The sequence below is a fragment of the Alligator mississippiensis genome, chromosome 1, assembly GCF_030867095.1.
Source record: "Alligator mississippiensis isolate rAllMis1 chromosome 1, rAllMis1, whole genome shotgun sequence".
Classification (NCBI taxonomy): domain Eukaryota; kingdom Metazoa; phylum Chordata; order Crocodylia; family Alligatoridae; genus Alligator; species Alligator mississippiensis.
Window position 1 is genome coordinate 231,009,005 of NC_081824.1, and position 9,373 is coordinate 231,018,377.

The 9,373-nt window shown below is 45.2% G+C and overlaps 1 long non-coding RNA gene across 1 annotated transcript; it reads right to left on the reverse strand.

Annotated features, from left to right (window-relative positions):
• Positions 1 to 599: 599 nt before the first annotated feature.
• On the reverse strand, positions 600 to 8,723 carry LOC132247663 (uncharacterized). Its single transcript, XR_009458936.1, has 3 exons — positions 8,562 to 8,723; positions 5,668 to 6,491; positions 600 to 5,159 (listed from the first exon to the last, which is right to left on the reverse strand). It is a non-coding gene; the product is annotated as an uncharacterized LOC132247663 (long non-coding RNA).
• Between the last annotated feature and the right edge of the window lie 650 nt (positions 8,724 to 9,373).

The window sequence follows — 9,373 nt, forward strand, 5'->3', positions numbered from 1 at the left end:
GTGACAATCGTGGGTAAGTGGCCTGTCACTTCCCCACACCCAGCATTGGACTGCACAGCTCAAGGCACATGAACCCTTTGCTCAGTTGTTGTGCTGAGCCCCTAAGCACTCAGACCAGTGCTAGGTTTTAGTGAAGGGTGAAGAGGGGACATAGGGACCACAGATGTTTCCAATGTCTATGTTCAGGGGCTCTCATGGAGAAGCAGGGCTCAGTCAACACAAGCTAAAGGGCCCTGGGGAGGCCTGGATTCATAGAAAGCAGGGCCTTAGGGAGAGACCTTAGGATATGAATGTCAGGGCAGTTGGGGGGCCATTTTCCTGGCACTGACACTGCAGCTGAGGAAAAAGAGAGAGTGAATGTGCCTTCGTTTGGCTTGAGCTAGAGAGAAGCTGCAGGGAAATGTGGTTTTTCCTAGCTGCCTTTCTGGGGCCAACAAGGGATCTGATGTAAAGGTGAAGGGGCATCAAGCCTCTGGGACAGGATGTGTGAGACAACAGATATGGGCTTTTCAAGGGGCATCACCAGTGCTGCCTCTCTGGGATGATACTCCTGTGACAGAATCAGGCCCTTGTAGGATACTGACACTCTCACCATGATGGGAACAGAAAACAGACCTTTTATTGTGGAGTTCATACATTTAAAAACAGCAGATCATCTTTTCTTCATGTTGGGGTGGGAACATGAAAACATAGGAGCAGGAGGAGTCTCCTGAGCTATCCAGTCATGTTTTCTGCATCCAAAAACCATCATAACCAAGGAACTTAAAACCCCTCCCACTAAAAATCCTACCATATACTACCAGGCACAATGTTCCAAACAGAAAGAGCTCCCTATAACGTGCCACAGGTGAAAGCCGGGGGAATGATGGTACTGCCAGTGCCCTGCCCCTGTAACAGCAGGGAAGTAGTTGGTTAAAATATGTCCAGGAGATCCTAGGAAGAGGACTATGCCCACGCTACAGAGAAAGGCAAACCCCCCCACAGTCCCTGCCAATGTGACCATGGGGTAAAATTCCACCCTGACCCCAAATATGGCAATCAGTATGACCTTGAGCAAAAGACCAAGACTGTCAAGCCAGGAGCCTCTGGGATCTCTTAAGTCCTGGTAGGAGCATCCGTGCAGCCCAGTCAAATCCCAGCCTCAGCTGTGGCCAGCATCCAAATGCTTCAGAGGAAGGCAAAAAAACCCCAGAAGCCTACAGTAAACATGAGGGGGGGTGGGGGTGGAAATTCCTTCCTGGCCCCATGAAGTAAAAGCCCTGGAGCATGGGATTATCTCACACCTTCCACACTGTACCCCAACTGGGGCAACAAGCTCAGAACTCCAGAAATGACACACAAGGATGGGTGAAGCAGAGCTCCGCTGATCATCATACTGTCCTCTCTCTTTCCTTCTTGCTGAGCTACATGCTTCAAGCTCTTTTAACCTTCTATAACAAAGGTGATGTCTTGCTACTGAGCATGCTCTTCTGTTTCCGCCAGCTCTGGGCTGCACAGGTCTTCTCCTGCTCTCTAAGTAATGGCCCAGGAGGTCTGTGGGTTGTTGGCATGGGGTTCTCCTGGGCTTTTCAAATGTTGATCTTCACATCCTGATCCAGGAGTTCTGGCATTTTCCATCAAGGGTATGGCTCCATGGAGAAGATGCCACAAAGGAAGCTGAGTGAGGCATGGATTCACAGTGTGTCAGCTGCTCCATGTTGATTGCCCAGGTGTGCTCATAGGGCAGAATCCACTTCCACTGGGGATATTAATGGTAACCTCCAGTTTATGCACCCAAATGGCCCTTTCCCAGTTACATCACTCCTGTTTGTGGCACTTACACACTGTTTGCAGCCCAGTTCCAAATGTTTGTGGGCATGCAAACATCCACAGAGCTAAGGTGCAGGCTTACTATTGTTAAAACTATCCATTCATCACTGAAGTATATTGTGCAGGCCTTGATTCCCATAAAGGAGAAATTCATTGTTTACATTTCATTCTAGAATTATAAACAATGTACAACACTTTGCCAGCATTGATACCACCTTCTTCACGTACACCATGGCTTTGCTGCTATGACCAAAATGTATTGTATGTTTATGTTGTTTATTTTATGTGTATTGTTTTGGTGAATTTTAACTTAGCAACTGGTACATACCATGTAAGTGTAATTAAAATAAAAAATAATCTTGGCTCTAAAAATTGGTCGTGTCTGTGGATCCCAGAACAGGACACTTCTATCCAATTTGAAGTAAAAGAATGTTCTAATCCTTGAAAAGAGGAAGAACAATTTATATGGGAATTTTTAGTTGACAAAACAACTTGTTCCACAAAATGGTATCTACAAAATGGAAACGTGTGAGATCTTTATAAAAATGAAGAAATATTCTTATCACCCACAAAGAAGTCTTATTGGTATTTAAATGTTACATATAATTCTAGGTTACTGGGTTGTGTTCAGAAAACCTCACTAGCTAATTGCTCTAAGAATGAATGAGTTCCACCTTCCACAGTGGCACGCAACACTTGCTGCCTTCAAGGAAAAAGGAACAATATAAGCCAAAGTGTAGTACTCTGTGGGCTTTGGCATCAGCCTGAAATCTGGGTTTGCCTTTCACAATTCAGGTCTGAAGGCCCAGAGTGGAGCTAAGAGAGCCTGAGGGGTCAGAAGGCCATCAGCAATTGGTTGAACATCTGTAAGGATGCCACCTGCAAAGCATGGGGCATGGTGTAGGGGAGGTACAGAGCCATGCAGTTGGCCCATAAGATCAGGATCACAATCCGGGTGGTCAGTGTAATAAGACCAGGGCAGCCTCCCGCACTCTGTATTTTAACTACCATCAAGGCATGGTGGGTGAGAGCTAGGCAGATGGCCCAAAAAGAGGGTATTTAGAACAAAAAAATTGGGGGTACCCTGTGACATTGCTCATTCAGTTACTGTACCCATCTAATTAGTGTCTGTAGGGCTTGACATTAAAAAAGAAATCATTATGTACCCCCATAACCATCATAAATGTGTATTCAAGAAGCAAAAAACAAGTGAAAAACTATTGGCACCAAAGAATTGTTTAGTACATAAAAATGTAAAATATGTGTGAAAAATAAAAATTTTCAAATTCAAAACAAATATCTTTATAAACAATATGCAATTCAGCAATGTTCTTTAATTTAATCAGTAAAAATTACACTGCCATAGTTTATGCCAGACAAGAATGTGTTTGTGTAGATGCATTGTCCCTGTGTGTTGCTTAGCCAGGTTCAATCGGTTTTAATGCATTTTTATATTAATTAATGTTTTTCTACTTTTTTGATCTATTAGTGGATGTGATTTTGCTTATTTTGTGCCACACTAAATAATCCAAATGCTTAAAAACTGTTGTGCAGGTAATGTATAATAATCAAAACCTGTTAAAGTTATTAAGAAAGGTAAACAAACAAAAAAAACCCCAGAAAACCAAACTGCACAGCATTCTTGGTGGAAAGTTTTGTTCGAATGGAGCCCTATTATTACTCAAAGTTTCCTTAACATACTTCTTCACCCAATCGTGGTAGCAATTGGCATCCAAATTCTAATCATATGTTTTACAATCATTTTAATCTGCTGAATTCAAAAAAACTAAAGCTATGAAAAATGCATTTTCAGTATATAGCCGACCCCAATTTGGGGCCCAAAATGGAACAAAAAGGTATACATTCTATCAAAATGATCTCAAATATAATGTTACCAAACAGGGATTTTGTTAGCCCCAAATACAGTCATCTTGACATAAGTAGCTTGGCTCTTGTCCAGCAATGGGAGTTCTGTATGTGAAATGCAGTTTGCTAAGTCAGAATCAATTAAGAATACAACATTAGTTAAAAACAAAACAAAACAAACCCTTAAAAACAAAAAAAAAAAACAACATATGGACTTGGACAAATAAAAACCCTCTAAAGGCAAGGCAAACCATACGAAGAACAGCTGTTATGTAAAATATAAGGTTTCTATAAAAATGTGTAATGTAAATAAATTACTATAAAATATGGGTGTGTATTAAAATAAAAACTTAAAAACAAACAAAATGGATATGAAGTTGGGAAGCCAGCCTGGGATCAGGGACAACCTGCTCTAAAAACCTTCAACATTAATCCTGAAACTAAAAATCTACCCTGCACAAAACTTAAAAGGTAGAAGTTGGGAGCCCCTGGACAAGACTTCAGAAACTTATCAACCACTGATGTCATGCTTGTTATTTCTTAGGGTGGTAAGCATATATGTAAACCTAACCATATTGCAGTAAAAGGTATCCATATTGTTCTATATTTGTATTAGTTCTAAATGGGTAATAAACTTACCCTTTATTTTAAGCTTCATCTGCAGAGTTTCCTTACCTAGTAAAAGGCCCATACATTAAAGATAATGCTCATTGTTTAATACAAAAATGTAACACCTCGTGGATTTTCCATGTCAGCACTGTGCATGGAATAGGACCAGAAGTTGTGTGTAAGTGGAGAAAGTGGCAGTTGTGCAGCTGAGCAAGCGCCATTTGGGTGCATTCAGTGAAAGAGGGGGCTGTCCTCACTCTGTGGGAAATGCCAAGAAGCCACCCCACTGTCCCTAGGGCTGAGCCACCTCACACTTACCATGGGGCTAGAGCATGCACGTGGTGGTTACTGTGCAATACCTGACACACTGAATCCACCACCCAATGTCTGCTGTAGACATCTCCAGCGTGCTGTCTCTATGGGGAGTCCAGGCAGCTGAGGGGAGACCTAGAGAAAAGACACAAGAAAGACCAAGTCTGGTGTTCACCAGCAGCCTGGTGCAGGCACAAGGCAGGCAGGAGCCCTGGAGTTACAGCAGGTTCCTCTGCCCCACAGGGAGGGACAGGTACCTTTGTCTGCTTCTCTCCTTGACTAGGCTCCTCACCCCCAAGCCTGGAGTGGCCCTGGTCCCAGTCCCAGTCCCAGCCCTGGCCAGGGAGAGACTGCAGGTACTGTGGTTTCCTCCTGCCAGGACCTCTCTGCCCACTTTGTCACCCATTGATTCCCCTTGGGCCTCAAACTTCCTACCTTCCTGAGCCGGCTCCCTTGCTTCTCGTGGCCCACTGGCCCTTTCAGGGTCTTGCTTGTGACCATTCCTTAGTGATGCTCCTTTTATGTCACCTGCTTGTAAAGCATTATGGGTAGGACTGTCTTGCCTAAAGGTGGGTCCAGGATTTGGCAAAGTTAGGTGCAGAAATAGCCACCCATACTGCAAGGGTGGCTGCACCTCTGCTCCCAGCCTTCTCCCTGCCACCCACCAGTGCAGGCAGACTTCACTACCGCACTTTTTTAAAGTCCCCAAAGCATGTAAAAATTCCCGCCCCTTCCCCTCCATGCTTCAAAGCACATGCCCTCCCTTCCCTGCCTGCTGCTGCTTTCCCCACTGTCCCAAGGGCCAGGGAAGCTTCAGGGCCCCTCCTTCCCAGGGTAGCAGCTGTAGGCAGGGGTGCTCCCCCCTCCCCATGCCTGGTCCCAGGGGACTGGGTAGGGTAAGGGAACCCTCCACCCATCACTGCTCACTGTCGCTGCTCCCAGCTGAGCCCAGCCCCCAGGCAGCACCCATACAGTCTGAAAGGAGGGTGCAGCAGCACCTGTCCCACTCTGCTTCTGCCCCTGATCTCACCCGCACACCTGAAAGGCACTGTGAGTGAACAAGACCTTTACCTGCAGAGATCTCCTCATCTGGAGGAGTCTGCCCTTCCACAGATGGGAGTCATTCTTCCTAGACCAGGCGAGCCTTGGCTTAGGCCTGTGGGTGTCCTCCTTGCCCTTTTCCTGACATCCCAGGGTCTGACTCCCCTCCTTTTCATGCGGGTGTCCTTCCAAGGTCCTGTGCAGATTCTCCACCTCACTGTGGCCTCCTGGCACTTCTGCTGTTCTGGGCCCCTGGTCTTCCTTCCTTCAATGTGTTGTTCTGCCCTCTAGGTCTTCCTTACTACCGAGGGAGATGAGCTCCCACTCTCCCCTGCCTGCACCTTGCTGTCCACCAGGCTGGGCCATGTCCTTACTCCTCACCTGTGGACCATTGCTCTGACCTTGAAGAGTGTCCTCCCCTTGTCAAGGCTGGAGTTGTCAAAGAGCCAAGCATAATTGCCCTCGAACACACAGCCATGGTCCCAGAAGCCCCAGGGAACCACATCAAAATCCAGGAGACAAGGTCAGGAAATAGCTGACAAAAGGAAACCTTCTGAGGCCTTGTCAGCACAGAGAAGTGTGGACCAGAAATCTCAGGTTCAGCCAGTAATGGCATGAGAAGCAAGTCCGACTGGTGCCACTGGGATGATGTGTCCTCCTGTGGCAAAAATGTCTCATGATCTCACTACACAAAGGACCTCACAGCTGAGAAACTATAATCTCACTACACAAAAGGCTTCACAGCTGAGAACTGCAAATTGTTTCTTTTTCTCTTCTTTCTTCCTGCACTAGATAATCAATAACATAATAAAGAACAGTCCGAACAAATGCTCTGTTCACGGTAAGGCTGATTCCTGTGGAAACACAAAGATTAGTTACTGCCTGCTTTACACATAAATTTTACAACCCTTGTTACTTGCTCGTTTTAGGACTACGCATATATTAAAAACTTTACAGAAAACTTAGCCAATCACAGATTGCCACAATGGAATCTTGTTCATGAGAGGTATAAAAATATAACTTTGGGCGTGGCTAGGGGTCAACTCTGATTTGAGCAACTCAGCTCCCTTGTCAATCTGTTTACAAACAATAAACTCGAGATGGATCCAGCCTGAGTGTGTATAACTCTCTCCTTGAGGTATATTAAAAAAGCCTCCAGGGGCACGAAACTAGCCGTTTGTGCAACAATTTGGCGAGCCAGGCAAGAGAAGCCTTTGGACCACCCGGGGTCGGACGACAAAACCGGAAAAGGTGTCCGTGAAGTGACCACCAAACCGCTTTTGGAGTCTGTCACAGCACTGGAACCATGAGTCGGGACACCTGGGAGGTTAAAGGCTCTCCCTTAAATGAGTCAACCAGGCTAAGTGGGTCCAAAGAGACGGTGCCAGGGTGTTGACGGAATAAGTATTCGTTTGCCTTGTGTCATTTGGGTAGTCTTTCGGGGAATTTAAAATTTTAAAACGTTCAGTATATAAGTCTGGACATTAGCCCCGGAAACTTTGTTTTGAGTGATTTTGTTTTAGCGTTCAGCAAATAGGTCTGAATTTTGATTGACACAATGGGTGCGGATAGCTCCCGAGAAGAAAACTCCACAACCCCATTAGGATGCATGCTAAAAAACTTTAGTAAGTTCAAAGGGGATTACGGGATAAAAATGTCAAAAGATAGATTGATTACTCTCTGTCAGTTGGAGTGGCCGGATGCCAGTTCTTTTGATGTAAATCTGGCTAAGGCAGTGTGGGGGAGGAGGCAGGTCTGACTGAGTGAATGTGCGTCTGTGTATTTAAAAAAATGAGCCACTGACCAGGTCTGAGACTAAGGCTGAGTCTAGGTGCCCCGATTCTGCCTGATAAGGTAGTGTCGAACGCAAGGGGGCTCAGCTGAAACCTCGTGACCCAGTGGACAGGTGTCTGAGTGATTTTGTCTTTCCCAAATCCGTTGTCCCAGTATCTTCTGTCAAGGGCAGGAGTAAAAAAATCCCTTCTGTGTTTCCCTCCCTCCTTCCACTATATGAGCCGGTGTCAGGTCAGTGGCCTTGGGTCTGGGCAATAAAGACTGCGGGGCAAGGCACTAAGCAGCCCGGACGTCCTAAATAAGCCTTTCCTATGTCTTTTTGTGTGTTCAAAATCATGGTGACTGGATCCGAACCTTATTAAATACAGGTCAGTTTAAAACCTTACTGCCGGCTAGAATTTTGTCTGATAAAAGATCCTATTTTTGTGTCTGATAACATACATTGTATTCGGGGAGAAACTGCTCAAAGCGCCCTCATCCGACAGCACATCGGGCTTGTCGTAAATTAACTAGAACGCTGGGAGAAAGCCCCGGGTCCTCTTTAATTCTGATAGTGAGGGAAGATCTAACTCAAGGGTTAAGGTGCAGGGATGAGGCTAAAACACCACCGGACAAAGACCAAACGGATCGGGAAGGGATAGCTGATGCAAGCCGTTCTAAAACACCTCCCTCGTATAAAAAAAAAGCTGCAAAAGACTGAGGGGGCAGCGGATAAACTGCTTTCAGAACTCATAGAGATTGCATATAAAGTTTATGGGAATTGTGATCAGGTGGCAGAGAGGAGAGAGAAAAAGCGTAAACAAAAACAGATGGCAGTGCTAACAGCTGCCTTGGGCAAAAGTACAAATACCGGTGGGGGATGAAAAAAAAAACCTGAGGGGGGGCAGAAGAAAGGAAAAGGCCGACCTAAGCCTGATAAATATACATATTGTCAAGAGAGGGGACACTGGAAGAGGGATTGTCCTAAGCTAAAAGACAAACAAAAAAAAAGTCAGCGGGGGGGCTGCCAGATGCGGGTGAACTCCTCGGGGGAAGATTCAAGCTGAAGGGGACCGGGAAGCCCCCTTTAGCTAAAGAAAGCGGAAAGCATATAACTGTAGAAGGCATTAAAGGAAGGCGAATTAAATTACCTGCATGTAAGCCTCTCCTCACAAAAGTTGCGAATAACATGTTGGAGCATGCCTTTGTAGTTTCCCCTGCCAGCTAAAATCTTCTTCCGTAAAAACCTGATTATAATGCGGCTGTCAATAAAACAGAGCTCAAATTACCAAACAGCCCTCCGGGCAGCCGAGACTGTGTCAAAAGCCAAAGGAATTGAGATTTTAAAAAATATTAATTCATATATATGGGCAAATGGCGCCTCCTTCAGGTTGATATAAAACCTGAAGGCTATAAACAAAAAAAGAAAAGATTTTAGTGGATCATCCTATGGTTCCAAATCCCCACACCATTCTGACCCAAGTTCCAGCAGATGCCAAGGTGTTTTAAAAGATGCTTTCTTCTCTATTCCGCTACACAAAGATAGTCAGAAATTGTTTGCCTTTAAATGGGAGGACTCAGATACGTATCATAAAACCCAATTGTTATAGACAGTGTTACCCCAGGGAATTTGTCTCATCCCCCCATATCTTTGAAACAGCATTGCAAAAAGACCTGGAGCATTAAAAAGGGAAACACCCTGAGATGGCGTTGTTACAGTATGTTGATGATTTATTAATAGCAAGTCCCGATGTGCAGATGGGAAAGAGAGCAACAAAATCTTTGCTGAATACCCTGGGAAAGAAAGGGTATAAGGTGTCACGGAAAAAGGCTCAAATTTACCAGCCAAAGGTCACCTTTTTGGGTTATGAGATTGAGGAGGGGGTTCGAGCTCTAAGTAGAGATCAAATTCAAGCAATACAGGATATGCCTGCTCCCCAAAACCCCAAAGAGCTGCGAGCTT